General features: G+C 33.3%; 1 long non-coding RNA gene across 2 annotated transcripts; it reads right to left on the bottom strand.

Annotated features, from left to right (window-relative positions):
- Positions 1-10,851: 10,851 nt before the first annotated feature.
- LOC129528385 (uncharacterized) lies at positions 10,852-11,953 on the bottom strand. Of its 2 annotated transcripts, XR_008673659.2 has the most exons (3): positions 11,776-11,953; positions 11,516-11,659; positions 10,852-11,232 (listed from the first exon to the last, which is right to left on the bottom strand). It is a non-coding gene; the product is annotated as an uncharacterized lncRNA (long non-coding RNA). The 2 variants fall into 2 exon arrangements; XR_008674885.2 differs by lacking the exon at positions 10,852-11,232 and having other exon boundaries at positions 11,480-11,659.
- Between the last annotated feature and the right edge of the window lie 2,734 nt (positions 11,954-14,687).

Genomic DNA, 14,687 nt, shown 5'->3' with positions numbered 1-14,687 from the left:
GAAAAACCATATCATTCTTGAATATTGCCAAAATTATATGCAAAGAGTAAGCCTCTTTCCCAAGTAAATAAGTAAGTGAAAATATTTTAACAGCTATAAAACTAACATCACTGTGGTCAGTCAGGGATCTTGGGGTAGACAAAACTTGCAAACCTTGGCTGACATATGTAGGGAAGTTGTTCATTTAAAAGCTATCCAACCCTGGCACCAGAAACCACTCTCATATCATAGATTCACAGACAAATGACCTAGGCTCAGCCAACTGCATATCCAACAGTTTGAATTTTTCAGGAACAATGCAGTTACAAAGCCAATTGGAACTATTTACACTAGTCATGATAGAATGTAAAACCCTGCATCAATATTGAGCCCTCTCAGAGGAACAGCCAGTGGTGGGAGTTCTACTGGCTGCATCCTGAAGCTTCCCTTGGTTCTTAAGCATGATGAGCTAATCTTTTTGTGTATTATATGAGTACCAAATATGCTTTAAATACATTTCATTTCCATGTAAAATCTCAAAATTTGATTTGTATTGATTTCCCACAATCAATGTCCCTGACTGATACAATGGTGCTAGCATTCCAGGGTCAGACAGCTTTTTAACATCTTCATGTGCTTACAGGCCAGGCATAAACTGTTTCATCTCCAATTCTTGGTGCTTTGAAATACATTTTGGCATGGTTGTTGAGGCACTAAAATTTGCTACAGAATGATGTGGCTCTTTCCTGTAATCTGTAATGTTTCCAGCAGAGTCTCTTCAAAAACTCCCGTATTCATTATACCAATGAATACTGACATTCCTATCTATAAACTACTCCTTCTCAGGAGTTTTACAAATACAGTCCCCTTTGTCAATGACAGTACAAATACCAAGTGTAGTCTTACTGGCATGAAAAGTTTTCTGATGCTTTAGTAAGCTTCTAATTTACTATGAACTAACCTAAGACCAGAAACAAATGCTTATTGTTTAGAAATTTAAAATTAGGTGTTTTTAGACTATTTCCAGAAGTGCGCTGAGGAGTTATCATTCTATTGCTCAAAAATTTAGGTGGACTAATAGAAACTATTTTGATATTAGAAGTTTTAATAGCATGTTTATGTGATCTAGAATTAAAATCCCAAACCATTAAGATTCCTTCTACCCTAACACTATTAAGATGTAGTATAAAACATAATTATTATGGAGTCCTTAGGGTATTCAAGCAGTTTAATAATGTCACATATATTCTTAAATAAATTCAGCATATTCCAAAGACCTGAGAAGAAATTGGGATGGTGATGTCCATGAGATGTTAAATCAGAGGATATCTTCTTTTTATTTTTATGCGTACATAAAAGTTTTACATATTTATGAAATACATGTGGTATTTTGATGCAAGCATACAATGTGTCATGATAAAATCTGGGCTACTGGAATATCCATCACCTCAAACGTGTATTTCTTGGCCTTAGGAACATTGCAAATCTACTCCTGTAGTTATTTTGAAATATATAATAAATTATTATCTGTTATTGCCCTATTGTGCTACCAAACATTAGATCTTATTTCTTCCATTGAACTCTATTTTTGCACCCATTAACCAACCCTCTTTATCCCCACCCCACTACCCTTCTCAGCCTTCTCTGGTAACCATCATTCTACTCTCTACCTCCAGAAAATCAAAATTTTAGCTCCCACATATGACTGAAAAAATACAACATGTGTCTCTCTGTTCTTGGCTTATTTCTTTTAACATAATGTTCAACAGCATCCATGTTGCTGCAAATAACAGGATTTCATTCTTCTTTGTGGCTGAAAAATATTCCATTATGTATATGTACCACATTTGCTTTATCCATTCATTGATGGACATTTAGGTTGATTCCATATCTTGGCTATTGTGAATAGAGTTGCAATAAACATGGGAGTGCAGATATGTCTTTGATATACTGATTTCCTTTCTTTTGAATATATACTCAGCAGTATGATACTAGCTGTGCATCTGCTGTATAAGGTCTTTATCATGCTGAGGTATGTTTCTTCTGTACCCAGTTTGTTGAGAGTTTTTATGATGAAGGGATGTTGAAAGAAAAGCTGTTGTTGAGGCCTCGCTCTGCCATTTTCTAGTGATATTACTCTGGGTTAGTCATATCATCTTTTACGATCTATTTCACCTGCTGCTTATAGCAAGCTCAAGTTTTTGCCTGAGGTTCAATGACACAGGGCATCTAAAAACACTTTGCAATCTCTACCATACTATACAAATGCTAACTATGGTTATGTTCTGAATGTGGTAAAAATAGATTTTGTGTACAGTAAAGTATACCATTATGGTAATGGGGGAGATATTTTACTTATATTGTGCTCTTTCTCTCCCTCCCACTACTTTTTATCTTTTTCTTTCAATAAAAGAATTATATAAAATAATGGTGAGATCGATGGGGACATTCTTTTCAATGAAAAAATTAGGCTGGAGTTAGAAAAGGTAAATATTATAGCATTTAACACTAATCTCAATATATTTACTGGGAAATAAGCAATGTGAATGTTTAGTGCATTTTTTCATCCTCTGAACACTTATTCTTATGCCTCAACCACTGAGTGCCATATTCAAAGTCCTGTGGTACCATAAAATATTTCCTTCTTATCCCCATCATAATAAAAATATCCACCTTTTTTTCTGATTAAACTAAAGAGCTTCTGCACAGCAGAAGAAACTATCAAAAGACAACCTACTGAATGGTAGAAAATTTTTACAAACTGTGAATCTGACAAAGATCTAATATCCAGCCTCTATAAGGAACTTAAACAAATTTACAAGAAAAAATACAACCTCATTAGAAAGTGGACAAAGTTTATGAACAGACACTTTTAAAAGAAAACATACATGAAGCCAACAAGCATATGAAAAAAAGGTCAACATTACTGACCATTAGAGAAACGCAAATCAAAACCACAATGAGATACTATCTCACCACCTCAGTCAGAATGGCTATATATCAAAATGTCAAAAAATAAAAGGTGCCGGTGAGGTTACAGAGGAAAGGGAACACTTTATAATACTGGTGGGAGTGTAAATTAGTTCAATCATGGTGTAGTACAGTGCAGCAATTCCTCAAAGACCTAAAAACAGAACTACCATTTCACCTAGCAATTCCATTACTGGGTATATACCCAAAGGAATGTAAATTGTTCTACTATAAAGATATATGCACGTGTATATTCATTGTAGCACTATTCACAATAACAAAGACATGGAATCAACCTAAATGCCCATTGATGATAAACTGGATAAAGTAAATTTGGCACATATACATCATGGAATAATATGCAGCCATGAAAAAGAATGAGATCATGTCCTTTGCAGGAACATGGATGGAGCTGGAGGCCGTTATCCTTAGCAAACTAACACAGGAACAAAAAACTAAATACCACATGTCCTCACTTATAAGTAAGAGCTTAATGATGAGAACTCTTGGACACAGAGAGGGAAACCACAGACACTGGGGCCTATTGGAGGATGGAGGGTGGGAGGAGGGAGAGGATCAGTAATAACAACCAACGGGTACTAGACTTAATACTCCGATGATGAAATATTCTGTACAACAAATGCCCATGACACAAGTTTACATATATAACGAACCTACACATGTACCCCTGAACTTAAAATAAAAGTTAAAAACCAAAATCAAAATCTTCATCCTTGAGTGCTTTGTAGCAGTCATCTTGGTGAAAATGTAATATCTGATTTAATTAATTCCAGAGTCGAGGTATCCCAGGAAACATATTCTTGCCTTTTCTTCTATTATTCCCATCTCTTTTTTTCAGGAGCTCATTTAACTAAACCAATTACTCAAAACCATAAGAATTGTGAGGACAAACCCAATTTTTTGAGTGAGGAAAGAAGGAACATCCTAAACTAGGAACCATACACCTATTCTCTAACTAGGAACTTTCACAATCCTTTAAAGAAGAATCCCTGGAGTAAACTACATTGCACAGTTGAAACTGTCAGACAGGGACGTTAAAGTAATTGTATTTAACATATTAAAGGTCTAGTGGTAAAGGTAAAAAAAATGGATGAATAGATGGGGCATTTCAACCAAAAGAAAGAAATTATTTTAAGAACAGCCAAATGGAAATATACCTAATATCACAATGTCAGAAATTAATAATTCCTTAGATGGAATTATCAGGGCATTACACACACCTAAAGAAACAATCATAGACCTAGAGGGCAGGCAATAGAAATTATCTGAGCTGAAACACAAAGAGGGAAAACAAAGAAAGAGAACAAAAGGAGAATCCAAGATATGTGAAACAATACCACACAGTCTATCACATGTGCGACAGGTGACTCAAAAGGAGAAAAGAGAGAGAGCGAGGCAAATAAATACTTGAAGGGATAATAGCCAAGAATTTTCTTCAGAAAATTAGTGAGCAATGTTAAATCATAGATCCAAGAAGCTTACAGAACTTGAAAAATCAGATGAACTTTTTAAAAACCTAGATGAATCATGATTACATTGCTAAAAAAAAAAAAGAAAAAAGAAAAAGAAAGAAAGAAAAAAGGAAGCTTTTGAAGGCAGCTAGGAAAAAAAAAAGAAATGTTATATGGAAATGAAAAAGATAGAAATGATATCAGACTCCTTTTTCAAAAATATGCAAGCCCAAACATAAAAGAAGGCTTTAAAGCACTAAAATAAAACCTGTCAACTCAAAATTCTATACCTGGCAAAAATATCATTCAAAAATGGTAGTGAGATAAAGGACTTTTCAGACAATAGTTCAAAGACCTCATTGCCATTTAAACTGCACTACCAGAAATGTTAGATTAAATATTATCTTTTTCATACAGAAGGAATGTGGATCTACACAAAGGAATTAAGACTGCCAGTAATCGTTAAAATAAAGGTAGATGTAAATGTCCTTTTTTCCCAAAAAAATGTTAGTTTAAAAGAATTTGACTTTCTGAAGAGTAACTATATATTGTGAGGTTTATAATATATGTATTAATTAACTATATGGCAACAATAGCCCAGAGGATAAAATAAGGAAATTGAGGTATACGGTTACAATGTTCATATACTATATGTGAGGTGGCACAATATTATTTGAAAGTAAACTGTGGTAAATTAAAGACGTACAGGCATACCTTGTTTCATAGCTTTGTTTTATCATGCTTTGCAGACACTGTGTTCTTTACAAATTGAAGGTTTGTGGCAAAACGGCATCAAGAAAGTCCATCAGTGAAGCCATTTTTCCAACAGCATGTACTGTCTCTTTCTCAGTATTTTTTAATGAAAGCATTTATAATTAAGTATTTTTAAATTTAGGTGTACACATCTTTTAGACATAATGCCACTGCACATTATAGTATAAACATAACTTTAATATGCACTGGGAAACAAAAACATTTGTGTGGCACTCTTTATTGTAAAATTTTTATGATTTTGATGAACCATAACAAATAATGCAATAGCTCCAAGGTATGCCTGTATATTATCAACCTTTAGCAACCTTTATATTGTCAATATTCATATATATAGAATGGTAATAAAGCTATGTAATTAATAAGCCAATGGTAGAAATAAAAAGGGATTATACATACTACTCACTATTTTTTAAAAGGTCTGAAAGGGAAAAAAAGACCAAAGTCCTAGATGAGGTGAAAAGACACAATTATTAAAATGGCAGACTGAAATCCAGCTATGTCAATTATTACATTAAGAGTAAATGGTCTAAACAGGCTGAATGAAAGGCAGAGATTGCTGGATTGTATAAAACAGCAGATCCAACTACATGTTGTAAGGGTAAAAACTTTATGAAGACATAAATAAAAGTATTGGAGAGGAAAAAATGTGTGTATGCATATATATGTGTATATATATACATGTGTGTATATGTATATTTGTGTGTATACACATATATATACACACACACAAATATACATATGCCCACAAATATATATGCATATTCATACATATGTACATATACACAAATATGTACACAGAAATAATATATGCAAACACACAAATATACACACATATATACACATATACATATATATCTATATATACACACAAATATACATATACACACATACCCAACACTAATCAAATGAAGACTGGAGTGGTGCCATGGACATCATATTAAGTAATCTTTTGAAGAGAAAAGATCTACTGGGGATATCTTTTGAAAAGAAAATGTTATCAGGGATAAAGAAGAACATTGTCTAATGATAAAGAAATCAATTTATCAAAAAAATTAATGGTAAGTATATGTACATTACACACTCCAATGTACGTAAAACAAAAACTGATGGAACTGAAATGAAAGGATAAAGAGAGAAATCTACAATTCTAGTTGGAGACTTAAACTATCATCTCTCAGTAATTGACAGACTACATGGATATAAGATCAGTAAGAGTATAGAAACTTTCAATAATACTATCAGCCTTATTGACCTAGTTGAGATATACAGAATCCTCTACCCAAGAACAACAGCAAATACTTTACTTTCAAGTATTCATGAAACATTCAACCCAAATGAAAAATATGCTAGGCCATAAAACAAATCTCATTCCATAATAAAAGGATTGAAATCATATCCTCTCTTGCCACAGTGGAATCTGATCAATAGCTGAATGTGTTTTATTTGGGAAACTAGTATATTCCGCTATATTCTGCCGAGAAATTTGGGGATATCAGGAAGAAGGACATACAGACACTAATAAATATGAAATAAAGTTTATTACTCAGATAGTAAATGGCAAAAGTATTCTCCAAGAAAAGGGATCAGATTCCTTCTGTAGTAAAACAACCATGAGAAGAATAGATGACCCCAGCTTATTTTGGATTAAGAGGTGAAACCAGGTAGGGATCTACATGGTTTGAACTTCTCCGCCAATGCCAAGGGAGGGAGCTCCTGAGCTTTTTTGTAAGTCAGTTTTCCAGATGTGAGGCAAAAGGTAAAGAGGGAGGGGTGGAGCTTTAAAGCTGTCAGTGATCAAACATCAAAATAGGAATCAGTCTTTATTATAGAAAGATATTTGGATAATTCTTACAAATTTATAAGCTGAACAATATGATAGTTCAATGTGAACTATCTAAACAGTTCATAATATAACTAATGTGTTATAATTTACTTGAGAAGATAGAGGATGAGGTGAGGTCCTTCAAGTAAGTTAAGTCTTAACCTAACACAAATACTACTTATAAGATATAGTCTAAAATCGATAAATCATAATACATTATAGATAATTATAATTTGTATCATAATACATATAACACCATATACGTATGAAACTATATACACATATATACTAGAGATTGCCACCAGAAGATACAGCTAGCAAGGTTACTAAGTGATCTCAGTTGTCAAGTGGGACTGAGCACTTTAGGATTTTCACCTTAATAGAGCTGTATTTTTTAACAAAAAAACAACTAGGCCAAATTAAAAGAAAAACAAAAACCAAACCAAATAATAAGCAAACTTTCTTTCCTTGCTCTACTCTTCACTATGAGATGTTAGGAGATTCACTTTAACTCTGAGTCACATGCTCTTACCTTAGTAAGAACAAAATTGAGTTGAATAATGTTCCCCAAGGGATGTCCCTGGGTCACAACTGTTATACACAGAAAGGGTTCTGATGTGGAGCTTCGACTTCAGTTTTAGATAAATTAAACAATTAAAACAATCTTATTTTTTACTTTAGGATGTCTTCAAGTCACCCAAGCAGTTTCTACTGTGAATCTTTGGGAGGGAGATTGCAAGGGGCCATCAAAAGTCATTCCAAGTCAAACCAAGGTAAAACCTGATGACAGTGATGAGATTTTTCTCAGCAAATGGTCTTGGATCTGCTAGAATATACAAATGAATAAACATTCAAGGTCCAAAAGTTTCTTTTACATTTGGCTATAGGTTGAAAGCATGAGATGTTTATGAAGTAAACACCCAACATGGCCAAAGTGAAATGTCAGTAAGACAACTACAGAAATGTGATCTTTGAGATAACTTTCTAATTCACCCTCTAAGCTATTCACAAAATGTATAGCTAAAACATGTATACTAGGATTTGAGTTTTTCTCATTCATAAGACCTCTTGCATCTGTTGCATGATATCTTCCATTAATTTTAATAAGTATCAGCAAAGCAAAACATTTCTTCAAATCTTGCATTCATCTGATTTTTCTCAACTCTAACTACAAAACTTAGGGTTTCTTATCTTTTCATTCACATGTGATACCTTTTATATATTTTTTTCTTCATTTGCATTTCTTCTTCTCATAAAAACTATCCTTGAGCTCGGTGCAGTGGCTCATGCCTCTAATCCTAACACTTTGAGAGGCCAAGGTGGGAGGATCACTTGAGCCCAGGAGTTTGAAATCAGCCTGGGTGGGCAACACGGAAAGAGCCCATCCTACAAAAAATTTAAAAAATTAGCCAGGCATCGTGGTATGCACCTGTGGTCCCAGTTACCACGAAGGCTGAGGTGGGAGGATTGCTTGAGCCCAGAAGGTCGAGGCTGCAGTGAGCTATGATCCCACCACTGCACTACAGCCTGGGTGACAGAGCGAGGCCCCATCTCAAAAAAAAAAAAAGAAAAGAAAAGAAATTCTTTGATATTTTCAGTAACAATATTGTAGTTTTCAGTTACAATTCTTTTAAGTTTTTCTCAAAAAATTCTCAATCGCTTATTTTCTCTTTTAGGAGATAAGCTGTTATTTTAACTCTGTCTTTATTATCTAAGGCACTTCTGAATCTGTTTCTTTTGTCTGCTTTTCACTGTCATCCAGGATGTCTTGTATTCTTTGTACCTGATTCCTTTCTTTGTACCCGACATTATATTTGCAAAATTGTTGTAGAAAATTATTTGAGAGCTACCACATCACCTTCCTTTAGAGAGGAATTAGGCTGCTTTTGTCAGGTACTTGGATGCACTAACAATCTGGGATCACTTCAATTCAATTCCAAAGATTAAAATGATTCATAGCTGAGCTGTAGTCCTTGAAAAGGTCTATGTATTCCTAGTTCTTTTTTTTCTTTTTCCAAAGGTGTAATTTTCGGCCCCTCACTAAAGGTAAAGGATGCTTAGCAGAACCACTGCTTTTGATGGGACCTAGACTCTAAACCCTATTACCCTAGTTCTGTGAGACTGTCAGTAGCAAAATTCAGCTGCCTGTCAACTGCCCCGGGATTATCAATAATCTAGGGGGAAAATAGCCCAAGTGCTAGAATTTGCCAATCTTGGTTTTGTTCTGTTCTTGAATCCTGGGCTGGTATTTCTTCATTAACACTCTGATGCCTTTTTAAATAGAAGGCTTTTGTTTGTATTGTTTAATCCAGTTTTTCAAGTTGTCCTCAGCAGAGGACTGTCTTTTATCCAGTGTTTTGTTATTTACAAATATTAGAAATAATACAAATATTACGATTACAATAATACTAATATTACAAAGAATATTTATGTTACTTATAAATATTATTTATGTTACTTATAAATATTATTTATGTTATTATTACTACCACTGTAATTCATGCATTAATCATCTACTGAACTAAGTCTCTAACTGGCTTTCAAGGCTTCTGGGCTCTATTATTACTCCCTTGCATCAAACCTGTCTCCACACTGCTCCCAGGGTGATATTCTAACACAAAAATCCAATAATGTCACTTAGATGTTTTAAATTATTTAAAAACTTCACTGCATACAGATAACATTATGTAGAAAAAATAAAGTGGATATGAACTTTATAGCAAAATAAACCTCATTTCGAATCCTCACTCTAACAACAGCTGCATGAGTTTGGACAAGCTACTTAAGTTCTAAGCTTCAATTGTCTAATCTCTAAAGCGAGCATGGTATTAACACCTAACATAAAAAAGTGTTTTGAAGATTAAGTAAGAAGTAAAGTACTAACTATGGAGAGTATTAAGAAGATAATTCTCTTCTTGTTATAGCATTGCAAGAGTTCAATAGACATTACAAGTTTTCTTTTCTCTGAACTACCTCTGACAGTGCAAACATTCCATAATTTTTCTTCCTCCCATTCCTTTCCACATATTATTTTATCCTTTAACTAGGAGAGAATCCAGAGGAAAAATAGAAATCAGTGTGGTTTCTCCCATATTCCACAGTAGTTAGAGGGCCAAACACTCTTTCCTACCGCAAAGAAGCTATTCAGAGGGCCTCTACCCATGACCACTTCTTTAGATTACAGATGGAGAATCGATCCACAGAAAATATGATAATACCTGAAATTTGCTTGACTTTTCTTCATGGGAATCCATATTCTACATGGTTAAATGGGATTAAGTAAATATAAGCTATTCTCCAACAAAAAAGTAGTGGTTACAATAAGACAGAGCAAGAATTAGAGTTTAGATCAAGAAAAAAATGTCTGAGGCCTCTATCAAGGGAGAAACATACTGAAGGCATTTTAACAAAAGAGGAAAAACTCAAAGTAGGATGCAAAAGATATACAAGGGAGACACAAATTAACTGTTTGAATTAATTTTAACTACTTTAGAAGGAATAAAATTGCCCTCTTAGTTCTGATAATTTTCTGTCGCCCTAGAGAAAAATAAAATGTGATTTCCAAAACAGCAGAAAGAGCAACTCTCCTTCTAAAAACAGAAAAATAGAAATGATCAGCTGGCTGCCGATTGTATGTTGTTCAATTAAATTATATTATAAATGTATATATTTTCTATGTAACATATTTACAACCAAAAAAGGAACTATTAAAATTTACATCTAAAGTAATGTCATCTCTTAGAAAATTTTTATCAAATGCACAACTTCCTAAAGTGTCTACATGATTAGCATCATGTTAACTCTCTTTATTTTTTAGATTTTCGGGACCCCTTTGTTATCTGATTCTTCAAATGAGTCATGCTTCTTTACCCCATTTACAATCAGGGTATATTTGGAATTTAAATAACTGTAAAAATAAGAGAATAAGATATAAAGGACACATAAAGATATAAAGGTGACCTTTAAACTTAATTTTACCATATTGAAGTTGACAAAGTAGTTGATGATTTTTAAATGTGGCAATATAGCCTAAACATGTTAAATACAATTTTCCAAAAAGTGACTATTACAAATACATTAGATAGCCTAGGAAGAAAGCTGTAGTTGTTTGATGCTGTGAGTACCATACACTGACTGAGACGGATATGCACTTACTTGGCTAATGAGTTCACCTTCAAACTCTGAATGCTCAACTTGAAATAAATCACCAGGCAACTACATCAGCAGCCACAGAAAAGTAAAATGAATTAATAAATTACAAACCAAAAACATATTACACACTAACAAAATACCGTATTTCATCTTATCTAAAGATGCCATCAGTTATAAGATGCACTGTTATCTGATTTACCATCAACAATTTTTTTTTAAACACTGGCAATTCACATGGAACATACTATTGATTCCAAGATACATCCTGATGTGAGATATTAAATGTAAAAAAAAATCATATCTTTGAAAATTAAAATGTAGCATTCTTTTATTTATTGGCTCTTACTCTTGCCTGTTGTAACAAAAGGAATTCTCATTCTCAATCCTAGAATGCCTGATATCTTCAAAATCCATTTAGGCACAAGCTGACTTTCCAAACGTAGACACACAATTCCACAGTGCCTTGGTCTTCATAGCAAAGTTGGGGGCACTGGGGATACAGTTAAAAAGCAGAAAAATAAACGTTAAAAAAATGTTTGACCTTTGGAAACCTGTGTGCCTGTGTGTGTGTGTGTGTGTGTGTGTGTGTGTGTGTGTTATACCTACTTAATTCTGGCAGTAAACTTTCATCTTCTCTGTGTTCCTATGGTAACTTTAACTCTTGTAAATTGTGCTGATTGCTAATGTCATTGAAGATCATTTTTCCTATTGTCTTTCCTTCTTCCCACTTCACACTCCATAGAGTATATATGTCTGATCCACATCTGAAAGGACTGAACTATCAATACTCCAGAGAGAAAAAAGCGGTTACAAAGCTTCCAGCCACGCATTTTCCTGTAAAAATCAGAACAAAGGAGTGATCTCTTCTATTTCACTAAGTTCCAGTAATATCACATCAAGATTTAGAAGGGATCACTCCACTGATTGCAGCCACCAAAACTGTGCTCTAGCAAAAACATATTACTGAACAAATACTATTTTCATACCCATTCACAACTCCTTTGCTCCCAGAAAAGACAAAATGTCCTATTAAAAGCTGTAAGATGTCTCTTTGAGTGCAGTAATTATCTAATCGCAAAGCATTTCTGAAGGACAAACTGTACATATTGTTCTTAGAAATAACTAAGACATAGCCACTTCCAGTAGTCAGTGGCAGAAATAGGTTTAGTAAATAAGAGGGGCTTACAGTGATTGCCTGGTTTTTGTGTTGGGCAGCCTATAGAGACTTTTCTTGAATCGACATCTTGGTGACCCTTTACAGAAGACTGAAAATCTATTTGTTTTACATCAAAGAATTTGAAGTCAGTGGTATAAGTCATGGAGATCATGTGGGGAAGTGAAGACTAGCCCAGACTTTACCTCAGGACTCACCACTCTCTAGACTGATAATGATATCAAAAAATACATCTTGAACTCTCAGCACAGACACTGCAAAGCACATTTCATTTCTGTAGCACCCATGGAGTCCAATGTATTCCTATGAAGATGTACACATCCAGATAGATTTGGATAAAATTTAGTAATATATTTTCCCTGGAGAAAAAAAAGAATATTCAAGAAAAATCTTCTCTCACAAATTCTAAATCCCAAATTATTAAATATATGATTTTATTTCTAAAACTTTAGTTCTTCTTATTCATTTTTTCTTTAAAGTGCCTTTTGAGTACCCAAAGGTCAATATTTTTTAATTTACTTTTAATTTAAAATTAATCAATCATATAGGTCTGCAGGGCAACACAACAGTAATTTCAGCATGAATAACAGTATTATACATATGTGACATATATTTTACTCCTAAATGATATTAATAATGATAAATTTTATATCACATTGATTTTTCACCTCTACACAGCAGAAACAGCATCATAGATCATGATTCTATTGTTGCTGCAGGGATTCGGCCTTGCAGAGTGGGCAAAAACTAGAACACACTGCAGGTGGGAAATTGTAAGGAAAAAGTTCTGCATATATTAAATATAATACGGAGCTCTTGACTCTGCTCAATTATATCTTGCTGGAAGTCAAAAAAGTTAGTACTCATGCCAAGTACTTAGACTGTGATGCTAAATAATCGAGTAACATGATAACTATGACTTTTCCATTTCCTTTGTTATAGGTACCACAGTGGAATATTAACAGTAGCCTTACATGTGTTCACCTTTTTACATTGCCTAGCACATTAACCAATTTCTAGGTAAAAAAATAATAAAACCAAAATTAAGGCCATTGTTTCTTTTTCTCAAAACTATAAAAGTTACTGATTTGTGCCCCTTAGTTTTACAAATGAATTTATTTGGAATTTTTCATAGGTAATCCAAAGAAATCCAATTTACGCATTCCCTGAAAGGTAAAGTTCCCATATGACTAGAATCCTTTCTATTAATGCAAAGGGCAAGTGTCTAGAGATGTCTCATTAATTGATTTTTCCTGGAATGTTAAGAATTCATCAATTTATATATACAGATCTTGCTTCAAATCAGAAGAAATGAAATGTTCTGTTTAGTATTTGAAAATTGCTTCTATTTGTAACTTTTGGCCTACTGTAGAAATATCATTATTTGGTATAATGATAATTATATATAATAATAATATCATTATTAGTTCTTTGTTTTGTCTTCCACATCCTTTTACTCCTTCTCAGTTTTACACTATTTATGGTTTTTCTACACCTTCTTAAAGAGCTGTGTAGATTTTTGCCACTGTGTAGATTAAAGAAGTATCAATTCTGCTTCTTGTGACAGAAAATGCCCATTTCAATCTTGTTATTTTTAAGAGTATCTTAACATTTTTAAACCTTAATAATATTCATGGTAAAATGTAGAAGTGCAGAATGTGATAAAGTGAAATATTATTTTCTCTGAAATCTAATTTGCATTCACAAGAAGTACACCCTGTTAACATTTTCCTTCATACAACGTTTACTATGCCTATATGACATGAATGTCTATTAGTGTGCATATACAGATGAATTTAAAATTTATAGCCTTGGGTTTGTAGAATGGCTTTCTTCATTTTCCTATTCCTAAACTAAATTTAGTCCTAGAATAAAAAGCCAGCAGGATACTTACTGCTGAAAACTGGAAATGTTTCCATTTTAGTGTGGGACAAAAAAAAATATTATTTGTCATCAGATTATTTGATTGTGAGATACTTAAAAACTTTTAGGTTGTTTCCAAACTTTTTCTATCATAATATTGCTTCCAGGAGTGCTGTTTCACATATGCCATTTTGTAAACATGGGAATTAAATTTCTCTTCCTTTTGATATGAGGTCTTTTGCTCTAAAATATTATTTGTACATATATAAAAATGATACTCTATATAGGTGCATATATATACGTGTATATGATTATATTATATATAATGTATACACTTAAATTCTATATGCACATTATTGTGTATATATTATACACACATATATAAGTTGCATTATATATGTATTTATGTATTGTAATGATACGGGAGGTGAGCAGGGAAGTGCTGGATAGAGAAAGGCAGGGTCCCTGGTGAAGGCTCCAC

The sequence above is a fragment of the Gorilla gorilla genome, chromosome 17 (assembly GCF_029281585.2).
Source record: "Gorilla gorilla gorilla isolate KB3781 chromosome 17, NHGRI_mGorGor1-v2.1_pri, whole genome shotgun sequence".
Lineage (NCBI taxonomy): Eukaryota > Metazoa > Chordata > Mammalia > Primates > Hominidae > Gorilla > Gorilla gorilla.
The sequence above is the reverse complement of the archived record's forward strand: the minus strand, read 5'-3'. Positions and strand labels throughout refer to the sequence as shown.